Here is a 22,049-nt window from a genome sequence, read left to right as displayed (position 1 = left end):
AACCAGCGAGGGGGTTGGCCAGGGCTGGATAAAGAATATAAAAGCCCAAGTATTCCAATGTACGGTCTCTCTACTAATGCACCGAACCTTCGGGCGGTGTGATTCTGCGGGCCCGACCGAACGAGACGCGATACCTCGGCAGCACTGCACGATCCGATCCTTGGACGATAGTCATGTGGTCTGACATGGCATCTTGACGAGGGTCCATTTTTGAGGCGGGCAGATTTGTCGAAACCACCAAACACAAGGTAAAATTCGTTAGGTAAGTTCTTTGATAAACCGTACGGTCCTCCTTAGGTTTGGTCAGGTGCAGTCGTGACCCGGCTCTTAATGTAACCCTGACAATTTGAATTTGGCGTATTGTATCTGCAGACACAATTATTGACCAGGTAACACCAATTTTTTGTGAAATGCCTGGGAAATTCTCTAGCTGCTTTAGGGCTCTGTTCCGCAGCGATCGACAATCTTTGGAATTTAGCCGCCCGGCACCACAGGAGGGGTCGCCGGCATGTACTATGTACTGTAAGTATGGCATTGGTAGTATAGTATTTGATGATATTTGGCACAGACAGACCAGACATGCCTCCGAATTTCAGTGGCCAATCAACGGCAGTTTTGAGATCCCCCTTATTGAATACCTAGAATCAGTCTTGCTAAAAAAGAAGGCTAGACCTGCAGCCTTTGATGTTTTACAGAATTGGAAAAAAGAAGCGTTACAGCAGCTTAAAAGTAGGGACAAACATGCACGCCGTCATAAAACAAACGCCGAAAAAGCGTTGTTGTATGATAAAGAAAATCATTCAGAATCAGATAAAAATATGGATAGGGCTTTTTCACTTGGAATCCAGAAAATTCACCCCTCTAAAGATTTCCATGTTTCCGAACAATTTAGTGAGAAATTGTTAAACGAACGCAGGCCTCGTGCCTCTGCGCCACCTCCGTATGTTCCTATTTTGGGCGCTCTGCCCATTCCTGCTGTTGTTCCTGTTGTTATTCCTGTTCCCCCTGTACAACCTATCGTTCCTAGTCCCCTAGTTGTTGTTCCTCCACCTATTGCACCGCCCCTTCCTTCTGCACCGATAGTTGCACCTTTATTAAATTTACCTTCACCTCTGCTCTCGAGTGGCCCCGTATTGACTGAAGTTGATCCAGGTGCTGGATCAAAGATCGTCACTCGTAATACTGTTTCTGCAGATAAGAAACAGGAAATGTTTGCATGGGCTAAACACTGTATGGAGAAAGGTGATCAAGTTAATGTTTTTTCCACATTATCTAATTTGAATAGTTTTCCCGAGAAAAATGTTTTTATCGAAGGTTTGGGGACTCATTTATGTGTGATGTGGGGTAGATTACAAAATTCGGATCTTCCACAAGGAGTGAGAGATCTGAATGCTTTGGCATTTTCGAGGGACACAGAGCAGAAAGTATATGAGCATGTTGAAAAATTGTTTGAGTATAGGAAAGACTTTGAAAAGTCACGAGATGAGGATGACGAAGACGATAGTATGTATGTACAGAAACGGTTCCTTCCGTGTCGTAGATCGGCACCTGAGGAAATACAAATTTGTACCAAAGATGCGATCCGATGGATCTCGGATTCATCGATTCCGCCAGATGAAGTATATGACACGTATAGTCAGTATACAGTAGAAATGGAAAGAAAGGTAATTCAGGTAATGGTACAGTACCTGCAAGAAGAATGTGTAGGAAGGAAGGTTAGTTGCCCCATAGAATTGTTGGGGATTTGTAAAAGGGCTATTTCGCCCGACACTCCTTTGGCTGCCTTAGCGCTCGACCTGGCTCTCTTGCTTAGTAAGCGGCCGGAGGTACCTATATCTCAGTTGCCTGTGAGAGAGGTTCCTCCGACCTTTGTCCCAAAAGTTGAGATCCCCGCTGACGCTGGGACTGGTGCCCCCGCTGTGGATATCCCTGCACATTATGTATCACAATTCGTTCACGTCCCGTTTTCATGACAGGAAGTGAACACTATTAGACAATCAGTTCCCGATATCAGGAAAAACCTGACAGGGTTTTACAAAGAAATAGAGTCCGTCTTGCAGTCCTCTGTGTTCACCTTGAGTGATATTGACTTGCTATTTCCTGTACTCCTACCCGTAGATGTATGGAAACAGGTTCGGACAGTAGACGATGTGCCAGGGTTGGGAGATACGTGGGCTAATATGATGAGGATTGTTGGGGAAAGACCAGCAGGTGAGAAACCACCACAGGTAATACTTACTTTGCCTGATAGAATTGTCGCGAAATTAAAAACTATAATTTCAGAGAAACAAATCATTTGGGACAAGCTTATGGCCTGTGTTCAAGGAAAAACTGAAGGCGCACCCGAATTCTTTAACCGATTCGAGCAGGTATTTTCTGACTTCAGTGGACAGGATTTGGGTACAGAGTCTGGGAAAAGGTTGTTTGTGGACAAATTTGTACGTGGATTGTTGCCTGACATCCAGTCACAGATTATGTCCTCAGAGCGCTTGGCAGGCAAAATCTCAATCTGAGGTTTTGCACATGGCTCAGTATTCTGAGAACCGTGTTAATAATGAGAAGGAAAAAAGTGAAAAGAGGAAAGGAGATTTGAAAAACAAAGTATTATTACAACAAATTGTTAGAAACCCCAGAGGAGGCACAACACAGACCAGAGGTCAGTATGTCCCAAAAGGAAATGCTCCTTTGGGTCCTGTGAATATTAATCAATGTGCTTATTGCCGCCAGGAAGGTCATTGGTGAGCACAGTGCCCCGTCCTTCGACAAAGGTCAAACAGTGCGTTTGGGAATATGGGTAGACGACCTAGGGGCCGCCCTGGAGCAGGGGGCCCTGATAGAGGTCAGTTTTTACATATTTGATCACCCTCTGCTGCCTACCTTTCTGAAGAGCTTCCTTCTGACGAGGCTCTATTTCATTAGGATTGCCCGAAGCAGGGTTTGGAACCTTCACCTATTCCCGTTAATCAGAAATGCCCCTACGTTGAATTATTAGTAGGGAATAGGAAACACCAGTTTTTTATAGACACTGGAGCACAAAAGTGCTCCATTGATCATTCCCGGGTTCCAAACATTCCACTGTCAGGGCAAACAAATGTTTCCGTAGGGTTTTCTGGTATACCAATTGTCTGTCCGGTTTCTTCACCGGTGTCTGTTTCTTTGGGTCCCTTTACGGACCATTGCCCTTTTCTTCTCACTTCGAACTGTGGAGAGAATTTGCTGGGGTTGAATTTGTTAATGAAATTGAACGCAGTAATTCATTGTTCTTCTGATGGAGTACGGCTGACGGTTTCACCACAGCAACTTCCTAATTCTCATTTTTTGATTCGACCTTTACCTCCTGAGTTTAGCATTGTCCCGGAATGTTTATGGGCGGTTGACGACAATGATGTCGGGGTATTACAAATTGAGCCCGTTAAAATAGTTTTGAAACATGGAGTGAAACTACCACGCATTCCACAGTATACAATATCAGTTGAGGGCGAGCGTGCTTTGAAATGCATTGTCTCCGATTTTGTGCATCGTGGGGTGATCGAGGAGATTACAGGTAGTCTGTGTAACAGTCCGATTTTGCCTGTATATAAGAAAGGCGACAATGCAATTCCATACCGGTTCATAATTGATCTTCGTGCTATTAACAGAGTTCTCGCCACACAATTTCCAATTGTGCCTGACGTGACGACGATATTGACAATGATCCCTGCTACGGCTACGCACTTCAGCGTTGTGGATTTAAAAAATGCTTTCTTTAGCATTCCTATACATAAGGAAAGTAGATATTTGTTTGCGTTCACCTTGGGGGGACGCTCATTTACATTTACCAGGGCACCTCAAGGGTATACTGAAAGTCCAAGCATTTATAGTAGAGCTTTGAAAGAGCAGCTCGACACCATTGAATTGCCACCTACTTGTACGCTGCTTCAATATGTTGATGATTTGCTTTTGGGTGCAGACTCTGAGAGTGCTTGTAAAGAAGGCACTGTACTGTTGCTTGTTCATTTAGCTAAAAATGGTCATAAAGCTTTGCTCAAAAAATGTCAATATTGTTGTCAGGAGGTCGCCTATTTAGGCTACCTCCTGTCAAAGGAGGAGAGAAGATTGACACTTGAAAGAATAAAACACATTTCTGGCATGTCTGATCCAAATACACAGAAGGAAGTCAGAGCCTTAATAGGTATGGCTTCTTACTGTAGGTTGTGGATCCCACACTTTTTGCTAGTGATAAAACCGATGTTGGCTTTGACGAAGAAGGGCATTTCTCTGCCACTGCCATGGAAATCGTAACATCAACGATCATTTGAGCTTCTCAAAACCGCGTTATGCTCTGCACCGGTTCTGGGTACTCCAAATTATGACAAGGCCTTTGTGTTGTTTGTGCATGAATGTGATGGATGTGCTTTGGCTGTGTTAACACAGGAACACGGAGGGAAGAATAGGCCGTGCGGCTACTACTCCTCCGCCCTTGATCCTGTCGCATGTGCTTTGCCAAGATGTTTGCGAGCTGTCGCTGCTGCTGCCGCGTCTGTAAAACAGAGTGAGGGAATGGTCCTAGGCCATGATTTGATTTTGATGGTACCTCCCTCTGTAGATATCCCATTGAATAAAACCCAAACGCAACACCTCACCTCTGCGTGGTTAACAAGGTATGAATTAATTTTGTTTGCCCCTCACATTCAAATTAAGAGGTGTTGTGTTCTTAATCCGGCTGAACTTTTACCTTTCCCGCAAAACACTGTTTGCGGTGATAAAGAATTACATGACTGCCTGTATACCACTGAACAAGAAACGAAGGGCAGGATATATCTTATAGATACTCCTTTGGACAATGCAGAAGGGGAGCTGTTTTGTGATGGCTCCTGTTTCAAACTTTCAGACGGTACATCTACAGCTGCTTATGCACTTCTACATTTAGTAAAGTTGTTGAAACTAAGAGAATTTCGCATAACTCTGCGCAGGCCGCAGAGATTATAGCATTGACCCGAGCTTGTGAACTCACCCAAGGGCGTATAGTAAATATATATACTGATAGCTAGTACGCCTTTGGGGTGGCTCACAACTTTGGAAGGCTTTTGTCGGAAAGAGGGTTCCTGACCTCACATGGGACCAAGATCCAGCATGGCCCCTTGATAGTGCAATTACTCTCGGCACTCTCACTCCCCAAACAGTTAGCGATCATGAAATGTGCAGCACATCGTAAGGTCATAGATGATGTGGGGAAAGGGAACGCTTTTGCGGACCTGATATCCAGACAAACGGCCACAGACCTTAGCATGGACATTTATGCTTTGAGGGAAATAAGAGATGCTTATATAATGGATGAAGGTATTGGGTCTGTGCAAGATATTAAAACTGATGCCACAGTAGAAGAATCTAAAAGGTGGGCTGAAGGAATGGGGAAACTAGATGATGATGGGTGTTGGGTGGATACATCTGAAGGGAAATGGTTGCTCCCTGATTCATACGTACTGGCAATGGTTACAATGGCACATGATCCTACACATGTGTGTGCTCAGCAGATCACGAAAATGTTAGAACAAGTTTGGGTGAATAACAAGATTCCGGAGACTGCCAGATATCATGTCCAAAATTGTATGATCTGCTTACAGCACAATGTGGGCAAGGGGACAGTATCTCCAAGGGGAAGCTTTGGGCCCCCTTCTGTTCCCTTCGAGGTCATTCACTTTGATTTTATTGAGATGGAACGGTGTAACAATTTGAAATATGTTCTTGTAATTATTTGTGCCTTCAGTAAATGGGTCGAGGCTTTCCCCGTTAAAGATGCTACCGCCATGACCACTGCAAAGATTATGGTAAAATAATTATTTCCTCGATTTGGGCTCCCAAGGGTAATTTGGTCGGATAATGGTCCTCATTTTGTTGCAGCAGTAATTTTGCAGATATGCACAGCCTTACGTATTGAGAAATGATTTCACTCAGCTAGACATCCTCAAAGTGCTGGGTTGGTGGAAAGACACAATGGTATCTTAAAGAATAAGCTTGCGAAAACATGTGCTGATACCAAACTGAAATGGCCAGATGCCTTACCTATTGTATTATTGGCAATGCGACCACACCTCAAACTAAGACTGGGCTTTCTCCATTTGAGGTAGTGATGGGGAGACCTGCTAACATTTGGGGTCTCCCAAAACCTAAAACCCTGAGAGAGGTGGAAAATGTATTGCTTGTAGACTACTGTAACCAGTTAACTAAAAACCTGTATTTCATTTATCACCAGGTGCACTCGTACGGTTCACGGGCCCAGGACACGATATACAGCCTGGAAGTTGGGTCCTAGTGAAGGCCTACGAAAGGTCTTCCTGTCTCGCGCCTCGCTGGCGGGGACCCTACCAGGTCCTGTTGGTCACCCGGACAGCAGTGTGGGTGGCTGGAAAGAAGCACTGGATCCACGCGACGCATGTCAAGAAACTTCCTCACCCGACGCCACACGTTACAGAAGAAGCAGAACCCCTCGCTGATGCTACAGTCTCTGATCCTGGAGTAGCAAACAGCGCTGTGAGTGCATCGGAGAATTTCTCTGAGCCCGAGGAGCTTGGGGAACAGTCCATTTCGTCTCCGCACTCTCTTGAAAAATCACTTCCGGAAAATACTGTTTCAAGCTCTGCGACTTCCGTCGCCTCCGACACGTCGCTTCCCTCAGGAAGTGACGACACTTTATTTTCAGACCAAACAGTCTTGGGTACCACCAGGTACAACCTTCGACGAAGAAAATAGAACTACGGCACGGATTTTTCGTGCATCTGGAAAAGGGAAGTGATTGGAAGTTTTCTTTTGTATAAGAAAGTTTCTGTTGAACAAAAGGGATTCTGCTGGCTAGGGTTGGGAAGGACTAAGAAATCGCGCGACCGTAGCGTCGCCAGCAACGAACTACAATACCTGCCACCGCCACTGCTGCTCCCCGCACTGGACTTGTGAATAAGGGGGTGACCAACTTGGACAATGAACAATGCGCCTGGGCCCCGAAAACGTACTGCTGTGTTTTGATAATGATAATTGTTATTTTTGCAACTACTGCTGTAGGACTTTGGTACTTTGAAGAAATCTATCCTCTAAAACCTTTACTACCGGCTGAGATTGTACCAACTGCTTTGACTCCCTCTGTACACCTTCACACTCTGTTCCCTAGAGACTCCCAACATAGACAAAAGTATCATAATAACACTCTAATGATAGCAATGAATGCAACTCATGCCATTTTTAATAAGAGTAACTGTTGGATTTGTACTCATTTACCGCAACATGGGAACAAGGGACTGGGATGGTATATTCATCCTTTACCTTTAACTACTGCTTGCTATGCCCCTCTTAGAGCACTATTCTTTGGCTGTTGAAATGATAGCATCTCAGGGAACTTTGATGGAACTAATTTGAATGATTTCGAGAAACATGAATTAACTCCCCTGGGATGCTCGCTTTTTGCAAATAGAAGTAAACCCAATGTCACTTCTATTAGTCCGTCTGATAAATTATCTCTTCCTTTTCAAACTCTAATTTCCTTTAAAATGACTCCGATAGGCAATAAGGACGCCGTACCTCCTTCTTACTCTATAAATCATAGCCCTGACTCGGTCCCCTTTTGTGTACAAAGAAATGGCACTTGGCCAATGGGAGATTTTGAAGGTTTTAAGAACATTGTAAATTTGACTGGAGAGAACAGGCCTCTGTATGTAGGGGGGCCTGTTTATTTTGTTTGTGGTAGTTTAGCATTTCCCTGGTTGCCCAAGGATTGGCAGGGAACCTGTTATTTAGGAATACTGTTACCCGGGGTATTTATAGCTAGTACATTGGAGGTTTCTAAGACTCGCCCACGGCGGAACAAGAACGGAGATACCCCTGGGCAAGTATTGGGAGATATAGCGAAATCAGTTCTACCCTTTTGGGGACAAATAACAAACTCTGAGAACATTAGGGGATTAGCAAGGGTACTGGAGAGAACGATCAACCGGACCACGGACATACTCTACAATATGACCTTAGAACAAAAAGCAATAAGATTGGTAGCACTCCAAAATCGGATGGCATTAGATGTCATTCTGGCAGAACGAGGTGGAGTATGCAAATTAGTGGGGTCCGCTTGCTGTGTTTTCGTACCAGATTCCTCGCCGACAATTTTTAAAGCAATACAGAACTTGCATACTCTTAGTTCTGAAGTACATATCCCTGTAGGAGATTGGAATCTTAGCACCTGGTTCTGGGATTCTTTACGATCTTGGGGTTGGAAAGTGCTTTCTGTTATTCAAGTTATTTTGGGGATCCTGCTATTCCTTTGTTGCTGTTTTCAATGTCTTCCAAGTATATGTGGAATGCTAGGGGGATGTTGTGCCCAAGCAGTGAGCACAATAGGGCGTAGAATATATGCCCCAGATACAGCATCTGTTACAAGAGGTTCTGATGAACAACCTAATGGCTATAGATATTACAGACAATGATTCGGGATGTATGGATGACAACACATGGAGTTATTTGCAAAAGTATTAGAAATGATATTAGCCTTGGCATAGGCCAAAAGGAGGGTCTGTTGGAATTGAAATAATATTATGTCTCCTATCGCAGTATTTGAATGTGTATTGGCCTACACCAAGTTGTCTAAAAATATCATGTAAATAGACTCTGCGGCAAGGTCTTGACCTTAACGAAGAAATTGTGTAAGTCGCCATCTTGGATTTAGCCGCCATTTTAGGTTCTCTCGTAATGTGGAAGTCACCCTGAACATCAAAATGGAGGCCGAATGACATTCTGAATGAGATTCTGGCCGTTGTGACCTCCGCACACATGAATAAGTAATATGCCTGCAGGCCACTTGTCGGGGTCGCAAACTAAGACTTTGTCCTATCCCTGACCTATGTGTAAATGAACAACTGTATCAGCGGAACTGATCAAAATGCATACATTATGGGATTGACCTGGCAAGGAACCCTACGCCTGATCCCAAGAATGGTTAACCCCCGAGGGGGTTGGCCAGGGCTGGATAAAGAATATAAAAGCCCAAGTATTTCAATGTACGGTCTCTCTACTAATGCATCGAACCTTCGTTGAAGTTCCTTGCGTTACTCTGAGAGCCGAATGGCTATTTGTTTGTCAATTGACTTTTTGGTAACTGTTGTAGCTTTTAAATAAAGCACTTGTATATCCTTTGTGACCTGTGTTGTTGTGTTTCCTTTGGGCTTCCCAGTCTCATATCAATTTTTATGTTTTCACAATTGGTCCTGTGCTAAACAGGCAGAATCCAAACTCGGGATAACAACTTCATTGTGGACATCCACCTCTCTCTTTATCTATGTTGGGCACATTTAAAATGACTACCTAAGATAACATCCCAAACTTGTAGCAGACTCAAGAACCCTGAGCGGTCTGTGAAGGAGGAACCACCTGTGCCGCAAGGTCAATATACCGAACCTAACACTAAAGGGTTATTCGCTAACCAATCTTCAGACTTCACACAGGACCAATCTTTCCTCTTTCTATTTAATGAGTCACATAGGACTCATTCTATTTAATGAGTCACATAGTGACATAGTACTCCTGCGTCTTTGGGCTCTCTGTTCCAGAAAGAGACCGGATCTCTGGATTTGCTGTGATGTGTGCCGATGCTGTGAGGTCCTATCCTCTAAAGTGGCTGGTGCTCATCACACAAATCCCACAGCATCACTTCTGCCCACCTCCTCAGTATAACAAGGAAGACAGTGCATACATGCATTGTTATCTCAACAGTCCTACATAATTAAGCTCTGTAAGAGAATCCAAGTTTCTAATCCTTCTTTGTAATTATGTGTCTCTAGGCAGTTAGCTTTAGATAATTAGGGCATGATTCACAGAACGTTTTCCTATGGGATTGCACCATTATTACATACTTCTGTGAATCAGGCCAACAGTGTTTCTATGTCTTCATTTCCATCTGCCTATCAAGGCCACAAGCTCTACTCATCAGTCTAGGTCCAAGGCTGGATGCAGTCTACCTGAAGATGAGCCTCTGCTCAGAGTATCCCAGGTAAAGATCTTTAATACATCTCATTATTATTGACTCTAAAGATTTACCCTTTGTCCTCCTTTTGCAGCTCCTGTACCCTTATTTGGTTGTTCTAAGGATGGGGATGTGTCAAGTAGCACTCCTGACTCCTTGGAAGGACTCCACATTTGCATCAGCCTCTAATTGGACGGTGGGCATTCCTTTGATGGTAGGAGTGTCTCTATCTTCTGTGGCCCTTGAGGATTTTCAGTCCTTTTATTGTTGTTCTTTTATGTGCTGGAAGTTTGTACTTAACTATTGCACAATAAAAATTAAAAAAACATAGTTCATCATTGTGGAAGAAAGCAGGAGATAGAGAAAGAGAGGGTGGATCACATCCAGTGAGCGGAAGTCAAATGAGTGCAGAAAAGTTAGCAAACACCACTGAGCGGCACTGAAACGGCAACCCCTTCAAGGCCTGCCGATGCAGGGGCAACCACAAGGATGAATAGATGGTCAAGGAGATGATTGATGGGACATGAAGATGATAGAAGGGACATGGGACATGGGACATGGGAGGTTACCAGTGAGTAGGAGGAGGTTTTAAGTGATGAAGGGGAGGGGGTGAGGATTTGGAGCATCAATCTGGAGCACTGAGACCTAGGTTCAGACAGTGGGGCCACCAGAAATTTTTCATAGTGGTGTCTGAAGGGGTCACTTGGGGTCGCACATTTATTGACCTCTATGAGGCAGAGGCGGGCCAGGGGGGACCAGCGTTTATATAGGGATGGCCGTGGCCTCCCTCGCTACCCTCTTGCAGTACCACTGGGTTCAGGGGCCATGCCGGGTTTGTGGAAGAATGGGGCATTGTGTACAAGAACATAGAAATAGACAATCAATGCCTTATTATCTGAAAGTTCCAACATATGACAATGCCACATATCCTATTGCCCGAAACCCCATGGCCCCATGTAAGAACTTGGCCCCATGCAGGTCCCAGTCCCCATGCAGCCACAGCTCATTCAGTATCCAGCACTGAATGTCATGCACATGCCCATTCAGCAAACACCCACACAAACCACTATACAGCCATGGGACAAGAATCCCTTACCGCACGGCACAGTACCACACTACACAGGGGCGAGTGCACTGGGGGGAAACACTTTCTGCTTCCCGGAGATGCACACCTATTCACAATAGGACAGCCACATTGTAAAGGTCCAGCATCAATGCTGCCAAGGGAGGGCGCATGTACCAGTTGCGCAACTAACGGAGTGACGTTGAGAGTGGCATGGCGGGTGGCAGCAGGGTGGAGATGTCATTGAACGCAGACTGTTTGCATAAGGTGACACAGAAGCAGGCACAGTGTGAGAACTCCCATGGTGGAACACAATGAGGGGGGTGCTTTGGGTGTTGTATAGAGCAGGCACTGGGTGAGAGTGCCAGATGTTGTAGTGGAGTATATGGCAGGGGGTTTTTGAGCAATTTGTAAATAGAAGACAAGCGATTTTGTTTGTAGGCCCATGTTAAGAAAGCATTCCTCACAGACAGACCTTGCGTGACAAGCAGTATGTATTTCTTGAGCAGTCAGCAGAAACAGTGTGCTGAAATGTTGCACGCCTGAAGGTTCCCATGAGAAGGGAGCGACAGCGAAGTCACTGTAAAAGATACTTTCGGCCAATGATCTAGGGACCTGGGTGCACAAGAAAAGTTGGCAGAGAATTATGAATTATATATGGTTAAGCAAACTCAGACTACACTTGACAGCAAGGCGTGAGAAGAGAGCTCGGGGGCCAGAGCATTGGGGTAGGGTTATGGGGTGCGGGACGAGGTGCCAATTAGTGGGGAGAGGTTTTGGTGTCCCTAGGGTGCAACATTGTACAGTGTCCTTGCTGATGACCGCAGGGCACACAATTGGTCCGACTCAGTGTGAATGTCTTGCCCCTTGCCATTGCACGCCATTCTGTATACCGGACATTGCCAGCCAATGGCAACCAAGTGTTTTTGTCTGATCAGCACAATCACATAATTGAGGGCGGGTGTGGGAAATTTTGTGACATCGCAAGGGGTGGTAATGTAAATGTGGCCAAAAAGTATATCATGCAATTAGGGTCACTCAACATATATTTGGATACAGGTGTTTGACCTAGTCCCACCAATCAGCTCCTGTGACCTGCCTTACAAATGTAACTAAAATGTTGTATGGTAATCTGGCAAATTATGCATAAAATGTTCAGCTACAGTGGGGGGCATTGACAGCTCATTGCATTCCGTTCATTTGCCCGGGGCTGTCTGAACCGTGTTTCACAGCTGTTAGGGTCAATAAATACTTCTTGCGTGGTGTATGCTCTATTTTTTGGATTCATTTTAGTCCCTGGAGTTACTTTTGGTGGAGGTCCCCTGGTACACCACAGTGAGCTTTGATGTGTCCGGTAATATCTTTCGCTACCGAGCAGGAAAAGGAGCCCCAGGTGGGAGTGAAGATAGAACATTCAACTTTATGGTTGACATGGGGGCCACCAGGTCCTGTATCAGGAAAAGGAGGTTCCCCCTGTCCCGTTCACTGAAGATTTACCCATCACTGTAGGCCCACATGAGTTATCAGCACCCTTGTTATATTGTAAGGACAGCCAAGTTAATCTCCTGGTAGAGACCTCTTGACCAAATTAAATATGACCATTTCCTTAACAGATGAAGAAATAGTATGTTCGCCAACTGGTATGCATTACACGAGAGTAGCATCCGTTATTCAGGCACTTTGTAGTAACAGTGATGTAAAAGGGTTATTCCCTTATGGAAAAATGGGAAAATGAGTTTGTATCCCTAATTGCTGCATAGTATTCAAGATATCATCAAAATCTAAAGAGGTAGATATCAGAAGGGGTCATTGTTGGACACAAACTGCAATTCTGAATACACTGTCTACATGATTTCATGTCCATTTCAACTTATCTATATAGGTAAAACCAATAGGAAAATAAAAACATATCATCGAGCAGAAGAGTTGTATAAAAAACAAAACAGTACTTGCCCCAATGGTTAAACACTTCCTAGAGAAAAACCATGGCGGTGAGGAATGTAAGTGGCAGTCCTAATGACAATAAAGGGCGATAACCATAGTATAAAAAACATGATGTTGGTAGTTCAAGAACAAAAGCTTATTTTCCTCACACAAAGTGATAAGAAGGGCCTTAATGAGGCCATCGAAGGGCACAAGTTATGAATACAGCCTCTAGCTCTATACTGCCAGTTCTTAATAATGGAGTTCCTGGCACCTTGGGGCCCCACTGTATTGTGGATATGCACTATGTTGCCTCTCCTCCCCCTAGAGGTTTGTCTCATGGTGGAGATTAGTCCAATAGCACATGTACGTGCACCCTAGGGCTCCAACATGTCTGCTGTTTGGAGCAGTGTCCTCCGTCAACCTGTTTTACTAATGGGGTAATGTACAATAGATTACTTCCTGTTTTTCTGTGCGATCTAGTGATAGTAATACCTAGTTCGTGTAGTTAGCTTTACAACACTTTTGAGGTGCCCGTGAGACCCATTTTTTATGTGCCAGGTTGTATTGTAGTTAGTCCAATTGCGCATCATTATAAGATTCAAATGAATGTGTTTAACAAGCGGAGTTGTTGTATGAAGGGCACTTTGGTTTTTATTGGTGTTTTCAGATTCACAAAGATAAAAAAGGACTTCTATTCAATTTTTTACTTTCAATATGGCGGATGCACCTGTGTAAGCTATTGGTTCCATGACTAATCACGGCTCAGTCTAATCCGGTTGGAAGAAGCTGCGGGTTCCACGTCAATTTTTCATGTATTCACCCGATAGGAACTCTGATTTGACAGCATATTCTGCTGCTATGAGTAGGCATCATACCGCATTGTTCATTAGGCACGCTTCCCCTCCTGGGCTATAAATGAGCGAGTTTGTAAATATGGCTACGCGACACCAGTGCTGTACCTAGTTGCCAATTTCCCGTATATTCTACGTGTCTTTTCAGATACCTCAGCTTTGAGACTATCCTGAAGTAATACATTAATACATTGGATTTACTAGAGATATATCTTATCTGATTTAAAACCTAGCGCACAATCCCGGCATCATGGACAAAGATTTTTCACACTACCTGATGTGTGTTTAAAGTAAGCAGAACAATCTACACAGTTCTCTCTGCCATAAAAGGGTTTCCCTAATTAGAGAGATTGATACATTTTTGTATTTCCTTCTAGGTCCAACTAGTCCGGTGCAGTTTTTCGGATTGTTATGTACCTTTTGGGAATGCCCCATAAGACCGAACCCAATCCTACTTACTAAGGATGCATTTTCCTGTTTGAGGTAAACTAAGGGGCTCTTTTTGGAAGATAGCACTACAGTGGCACTGTCCTTTGTTAGAACACCTTGTCCTCTGATATAATTAATATGTGTTCTACCGTTATATACAGAATGTATTTTCTGTACCAGGATGGTATTCTGATTAATTAAGGACACCACCCTGAGGACTAGATCCACATGCGGAAACAGGTAACCTATAAACCAGTTTTCCAAGCATTGTCAACTCTAGTTCGTCAATATGAACTTTGGCATTTATATTTCACCAGTTACTCCAATCAAAATAAGAAAAAGACTTCATCTACGAAGACTCAGTGTTTTATTATAGTAATAGCCTATGTGACACATCTCCTGACAAATTTCCCATAGTAAAGTTGAGGACTGAAACAGGTCGGGTCTATAGGTCTAGTGAGAGTACATCTAGATTTGTTTTTTTATCACAAATGAAGTTTGTTAACAACAGGAAGACTACACACAATCTCGATGTTGTTCCATAATTAACTGAGTGGATTCAATACTCAGTCTCCTAATACTACGGAGTTTTTTGTCACTAAGACTATCGTGTTTTTATAATAATATTGCATGCACCAACATTTTCTGTGATTTACTATTTTTTTTATCATTATACCCTGAATACATGTAATTGATTTTTTGAGATCATTTGTTGTTCCTTGGCCTAACTGTTGATAATATCCAACTACCTCTTTTGTATACTTTATCAATTTTTCCCAAAATAAGGTAGGGAAATCACTAGATAGTGATATTTTTGGGATTCCCCCTCTTGATTTACCATTACCGAGGATTCAAAACATGATATATCGTTTACCTTCAGAGTTTTTCTTCACACCAGCTGTCCCTCAGGAAAAGGCACCTGGTACTATGATCACTCTAGATTTGGAAGTTGTGATTACTAGAAAGGACACAGTAATGTTGGCAGGCACATATGAAGAAGGAGGAGAGTGGCAAACTGTTCTGTGCATAGTGCCAACGTTGCCATTAATAGAGGTAGCCGACAAACGGCTATTTGAGGACCCAGAGGAGGAAGGAGATATGTTGTTTGACATATACATTCCATGCCAAGTCACAATACAGCAAAGAGAAGTACCACACACCAGGCTATTTGCTAAAACACCAACATCACTGTTGTACGAATACATAGCAAATGTATTAAGTTGTTTGTGGAGCAGTAACCCTCATAAGGTAGGATTACTGAAGAGCATAGTAGCGGTTTGCATCAAACTTAAAAACAGGCGTGGCATTACCCTGATTGAGACAGTACTGCATGTCCAGATAGGCCCATGAGGGGATCTATGACACCATTGCCGCTTTATTTTAGCAAGTCATTATAGTAACATCAGTATCCCCATGCAATACCTCAATTTATCCTGTGAAAAAAGCAAAAGGTTAATCTTGGAGAATGGTGCTGGACCTCTGCTTTTTGAAAAACATAGTTGAGGCAGAGTTCCCGGTAGCACCCAATCCAGCCACCATCCTGTGTTATATGTCTGCTGATGCAACCCATTCCACTGCCATCGATCTCAAAAATGCATTTTTGTTCCATCCCACTGCACCCAGACTCCCAGTATTTCACTGCATTCAACTATTGTGGGTAGAAATTTCAACACACTAATTTGCCACAAGGTACTGTGAATCCCTGAGTATGTTCAACAGAGTACTACAAATGGATCTATGAAACCTAGAGACATAGAGCACTATGATCCAACATGTAGACAATCTCATAGTTTGTAGCCCCATAGAACAGCAAAGCAGGAAGGATTCAGTGCATCTCCTAAAGTTTCTAGCGGAGAAGGGATACAAACACATTGCAGCATTGTCAGGAATAAATAGTGTACTTAGGGCAAATAATATCATCAGCAGGAACACATTTTACGCCGGACAGATCAACAGCAATCCAAAACACACCACAGCCAACAACAGTCAAACACATGCGACAGTTCCTGGGGCTATGCAACTACTGTAGTTTGTGGATCTTTGATTACTCCAACTACATCACAGCTTTTTTACAGGGATTAAAGGAAGCACTGAAAGCAAAAGGGCCTATTGAATGGAGAGACACAATGGAGGAATGTTTTTAGGATCTCCATCTAGCATTTAGCGAGCCCTCAGTTTTGGCAACACCAAATTACTGTAAACCATTCTTTTTGTTCTAACACTCTGATTGCCAAGTGATCTCAGCAGTATTCACTCAGCACACAGCTACGGGGCACAAGCCGTTAGCTTACTACATTGAACTTTTGGCCCCAGTGATGCAGGGTCATTTCTCACGTGAGCAAGCTCTGACAGCTGGCTCTTTCGAGAATCAGAAGTCATCCTTGAGAACAATGGAATGCCTCGTCAGATTGTATATAGAACATGGAGTTTTTGCTATTCTGGAAAAGTCCAATTCAACACTCACTACGCAGAGAGCTTTGGGATATGAGGTCATACTATCAAACCCTCCAATTCACATAGTGAGGTGTCACATTGTAAACCCAGCAACGTTTGTAGAAAAAATAATAGTCACAGGATAAGTTGCACAAGTTGCCAGAGGAAGGTACACAAGTAAGGGAAGTCACAGTTGAGGAGGGGGAGGTGCAATTCATTGTCAGGTCATCAACGATCGACCAGGAGGCAGGCCTGTGACACGTGGGGCTGCGGTAGTGAGATATGTAAAGGGAGAGGATGAGGAATTCAAAGTGATGATGCAGAAGAGGTTGCCCTCATATTGCTGAGCCAAAGCATAAGAAGTCACAGCACACAAAGAGGCCTTAGAAATGTCTGGGTTGTCCATCTGGCGCAGGTGTGGGTGAATGCATCATATGGGGAACCAGTACAGCACACTGCACTACGTTCTAGATTGATGCAATGAAAGGCCCCTGTTTATTGCCCATTGTGAAATGTGCAGCCCGATCCAAAGGAAGCCATCCTGTTTCATGAAGCAGACAGCATATTTACCCATCCCGGAGGAAAAAAGGACACCTGCCATTGCATTACAGCAGGCACCGACACCAGCCCCTTATAATTCAATCACCATGGCAGAAATAATAGAATTGTAGGGACAAGCCTCACAGCAAGAAAAAGACTTATGGATCAAGAGAGGATGTTTCTTATCACCCGCAAACCTGATTTGGAGACAGAACATTACATGTCAAGAAGTTATGCTTTTAGCATTGCTTAACATTTCCCTGGATCAATTGCACCATTCCGCTCATGCATCTAAGCAGCACATTGCTGCATACATCAGCAACGGTTGATTTCTTTCAAAACCTCTCTGAGCACATTGATAAATTCATGGCCAATTGTTCCATGTGCCACCTTTTCAGTACAGGACACACTCTAAAGATGTTGAAAGCAACATTGCTTCACCCCTCAGGGCCTTTCCAGGTGCTCCACAGCAACCTTGTCTATATGATTAGCAGGTGTAGTACCTTTTAGTATTTAATTGTTGGCGTTTGTCCATTCTCTTGCTGGCTTGAGGCTGGCCCATGTGTTCATTGTGATGCTAAATTAGTAGCTACATTTATGGTTAGAGACGTATTTCCCAGATGGGGCATATGTGATGTCTTGTGGTCTGACATCGGTCCTCGTCTTGCTAATGAGCTAGTCAGAGAAATAACTACTTTACTAGTCATAAAAAAACAGCTTTGTACAGTTTACCACCAGTAGCTAACGGTCTAGTTAAGAGACTCAATGTTTTGCCTAAACAAAAAATGTCCAAGATGTACCACTCGTTAAGAAAGAGCTGGCTGTACTTACTGCCTGCCATAGAGAGGTACCACCACCTGACACCCCATGGAGTGGTTAGAGGTCAGCAGATGCATACCCCACTCACAACTGCATGAATCATTTCAGATGCCTACAAAAGTGCAGACATTTTTAGGGGAGGAGTTTCTTGAATACCTCAGGGATTTGATAACATTTTTAAAAGTTATTTCTTGACAGATAACCCTGCACCTACATCAGCCAGCTGTGCCACACCCAAGCAGCCCAGTGCATCTACAAAAGCCACAGTTGTTTCAGGATTCAGTACCTTCATAAGGACTTTTAACAAGAAGTGGCACAAGCAGATATGTGCAGGCCCTTATGACATTGTGTAAGCAAAGCCCACAGCAGTCAAAGTAAAAGGGCGCAGGAGCTTGGTCCATCTTACCAACATCAGATGAGAAACTGGCAACAACTCACCCCTCCAACCTCAAGAGGATTGCACAGAAAGCACAGAAACATAAAAGATGAGTACAGCAAGAGCGTTAATGACTTTTTGGAACTCACTGCGTCTGTTTGGACAAGAGCATATTACCATTTCCTCATAACTTCCAGGAGCAGCAGTGAATGATGACAAAAGATTACGAAAGGTGTTATTGTGTATATGTTGTTTGGTTTTCTCTCTCCTTCGTTCGTTCTTCCTGATGAAAATAATGGTTTTTGGGGTGAGAAAGGGGAGCGATAATGGAACTGAAGAAGCAAATGTATAAGCAAATAATATAAACATTGTAACCAGATTAAGGAGGAATGTCCATGTGACTTTACCCACATTATGGAAGAATATTATTCCAAAGCCAATCATGTTTGTTATATTAGCATGAGGGAAGCGGGTAGGAAACAGTACAATATAATAATTCATGTTTTGCTGTTCCCTGATGACACACGCTATTGTCACTGCCCAGGCTGTTCTTGCTAAAGAGGAGTCACCTTGGGTGGCACAATGCTTAGCTCACCTAGTTCTATGGCACCTAGTTCTATGTAAGGCATGAGGGCAATTTCAGGAAAACAAAGCCTGAGCAATGTTGGAAGAAATTGATAAAACTGGGTGTGACGGGAAGAGTCCGCATGAATATACGCAGTGCACTACAGGCCACAGATTCACATTTATGGAACAAGTGCATTAAGGGGGAGCTGTGTTCAAAGCAAAAGGACTGGTGGGTTGCACAGCAGACATAGGGGCGGCTATGAACAAAAGCTACTGAACTGTGTGGTAATTTATGTTAAGAGATTAACAAGTCTGCAACACCATGAGCAGCCTGTTAAGGCACAAAAACATACACAGTCTTCCTTCTGTTTCAGAGGCAATGGCACTGTGCATGTTGGAAGTAATTTGAACTGTATTAAAATGTTCTTCATGCCAGCCCTCCATGATGGAACAGCTACTGTTATGGACCTCTTTAGGCTGTTTGGTAAACTAGCATACTTTCATCTCCCTCCATCGTTGAGTGGGTTGTGCTCCATTGTAACTGAACTCATCTGTTTTGCGAAATCCTAAACATCACCTTTCAATAGATAGCCAAAGCCCCCAATACCCACCTGCATCCAACTTCACCAACGAGTATGACAAACTTTAACTTTGCTGTGCAGAAAAAGGTCCAATTACTTCTCAAAGGAATGCACAGATGTGTTCAACAAAATTCCTGCCCAGTACAGACTCATTTACAGGACAGAGAGCTTTGTTGCATCACTACTAGCCTGTGGTGTGCAAGCAACCACTAATGCAAGTGTTTTCAAATCATTGTGTGGGATGTGGCACAACATGCCAATAACACAGAAAACAGCCTCAACGCCATGAAAGAACAATTCAGGGTCCTCATGATAATAACGCTACAAAATAGGTTTTTCCTCGACCTCCTCACTGCCATGGAGGGAGGGGTCTGCAAAAAATATAGAAGCCAGCTGTTGCCCATGCACCCAACCCCACAACCTAGACAATGGCTCTTTAAGTATTTCTATCAAAGCTGTCCCCAATCTGCAATCTGGTATGGAGAAGGAAGGAGGGATGGTAGAGGAGCAAAACTGGCTGCTTGACTTGTTTTCTAGGATGCCTACATGGCTAACTGTTGCCTGCAAAATTATTTTTCCCATTCTCGTTTTGTTACTTATAGTTTTTTGTTCCTGCCAGCTATTCATTGCATGCTGTGCAAAGACAACATCTCCTGGACCTGTAATTATATCCCTCCTGTTTAGAACAGTTAATGCCACCCCCCTTTGGAAACACGTGCAAACACAAACAGATAGGTTTGATGCCCAGGTTGATCACAGGATGGTGCAGATAGCACATGCACTAGGCTCCCCAGGTAGAGTTTAGTCCTTTCCCCCAATCATGTAAAATGATTAGAGTGATACGTTGATCCAACAGCAGATAGAGATTGTGGCTTTTTGGGATGGACCCCCAGGGAGTAAGCAAGGGCTGCAGGAAACTTGCCAAATGTGAGCAAAATTTGGGTGCCACAAGATGAATATGCTTGTGCAAGGGAACTGAACTGGAAAGGAAGGAAGCACTTAAAAGATGGGTTAATGGATTAACAATTGGGGGGAATGTTGGGATACATTCCAACAATTCAAACATGAGACAAAGTACAAACTAGAGAAGCTTCTATAGCATGGAAAATTGCCATTCTAGTGCTGGCAGTTTTTGTCATCATGTGCGTCATTCTTGACACGTGTAAACTGCTTATAGTCCAGAAACACCATAGAACGTATGTTCGGGTGTAGGCCCGAGTGGTATAGTGAGCAGTTGCATGTGAGCTGTAGTTGAATTGGATTGAGGCACGCGTATACTTAGGTGAAGTTGTGGGAGGCACCCTTTTATATTGAAGGAAGCTTTTTATTTAGTTAGCAGGAGTCAGTCAGTTCAAGTATTAAGGAGAATGCATGCAGGATTTTACCAATTTAAATTATGCCATATTAGAATTTGTAGCTTTAGGTTGGCCCTTTTGGTCACATTATTAACTCTGGTTTTTATTAGTGATTTAGATTTATTGGGCCTCATTATATGTTTGCCGGTCCGGGAACTACGGTACCGGTAAGCATGCCGGCACCGTAGTAGCCGGACCGGAAAACTATGAGTTGTGCTTGCTGGTGCCTTTCTGCCCGCACGGTTGGACCTGGCGGGCAGAGTGGCACCCGCGAGCACAGCATGTCGGATGCACCGACATCATTATACGGGGCCAAATGGGAATGGGGATTATCATTTTCCCAACCGCCGCAAATGGGAAATGACTGGCTCCGGCAGGGCCTTAATGACCCGGTAATTGCTCATTCGTGGACGCCGGAAAAAAAATGACACCGGTGGCAGCCATGCCTGTATTACAGGCACAGCTACTGCCGATGTCATACTGAGGCCCAATTTCTGCTGTGACCCCTAGAAACCCCCAAATGACATCCCTGGCTTTGAGCTCTAGCTGTTACCTCAGGTTTTAGTCCATCGTTCCCCCATTAAGCTTACTTGTCAGATGTAAAATGCACCCTTCCTATATATACGCCAATTTAGTTGATGGCATAAGGGTTCACATATTAAGTTAAGTTGCAAGCTACTAATCAGCAATGAAAAGTTACCAGACCATCAGTTCTCCACATATGTTATCAGACAATTTCTAACTCCCCTTGAATCCTATGGATAGTGGTAATTGCAGAGTTTGTATGGTATTTGATGATATGCATTCAAAAGATAATACACAATATCAAGCCACTGTGTGATGGATGGTCAGGCACAGCTCACCATCTGTTTTCATTTGAATACATTTCAAATGCCCACTTAGGCATAGGCAGTAGATTCCACTGCAAGGTTCTCAGATCTCAAGTCTTGCTGATGCTGGCTCTTTTCATAAATTCCTTTACAATGCCTCCATTGTAGTTTTCAAAAATCTAGGACAGATCCTCAAAAGTTCAACTCCTGCCGGTTTATTTGGACTATCAATGGACTATATAAGGCATTCATTAAATAATGTTCCAACCTCCTCTGGTTCATCTGATGAGATTTTGGCAGAAA

This window comes from Ambystoma mexicanum, chromosome 6p (genome assembly GCF_040938575.1).
Source record: "Ambystoma mexicanum isolate Mex_15411 chromosome 6p, UKY_AmexF1_1, whole genome shotgun sequence".
Classification (NCBI taxonomy): domain Eukaryota; kingdom Metazoa; phylum Chordata; class Amphibia; order Caudata; family Ambystomatidae; genus Ambystoma; species Ambystoma mexicanum.
This window is presented reverse-complemented; position numbering follows the sequence as displayed.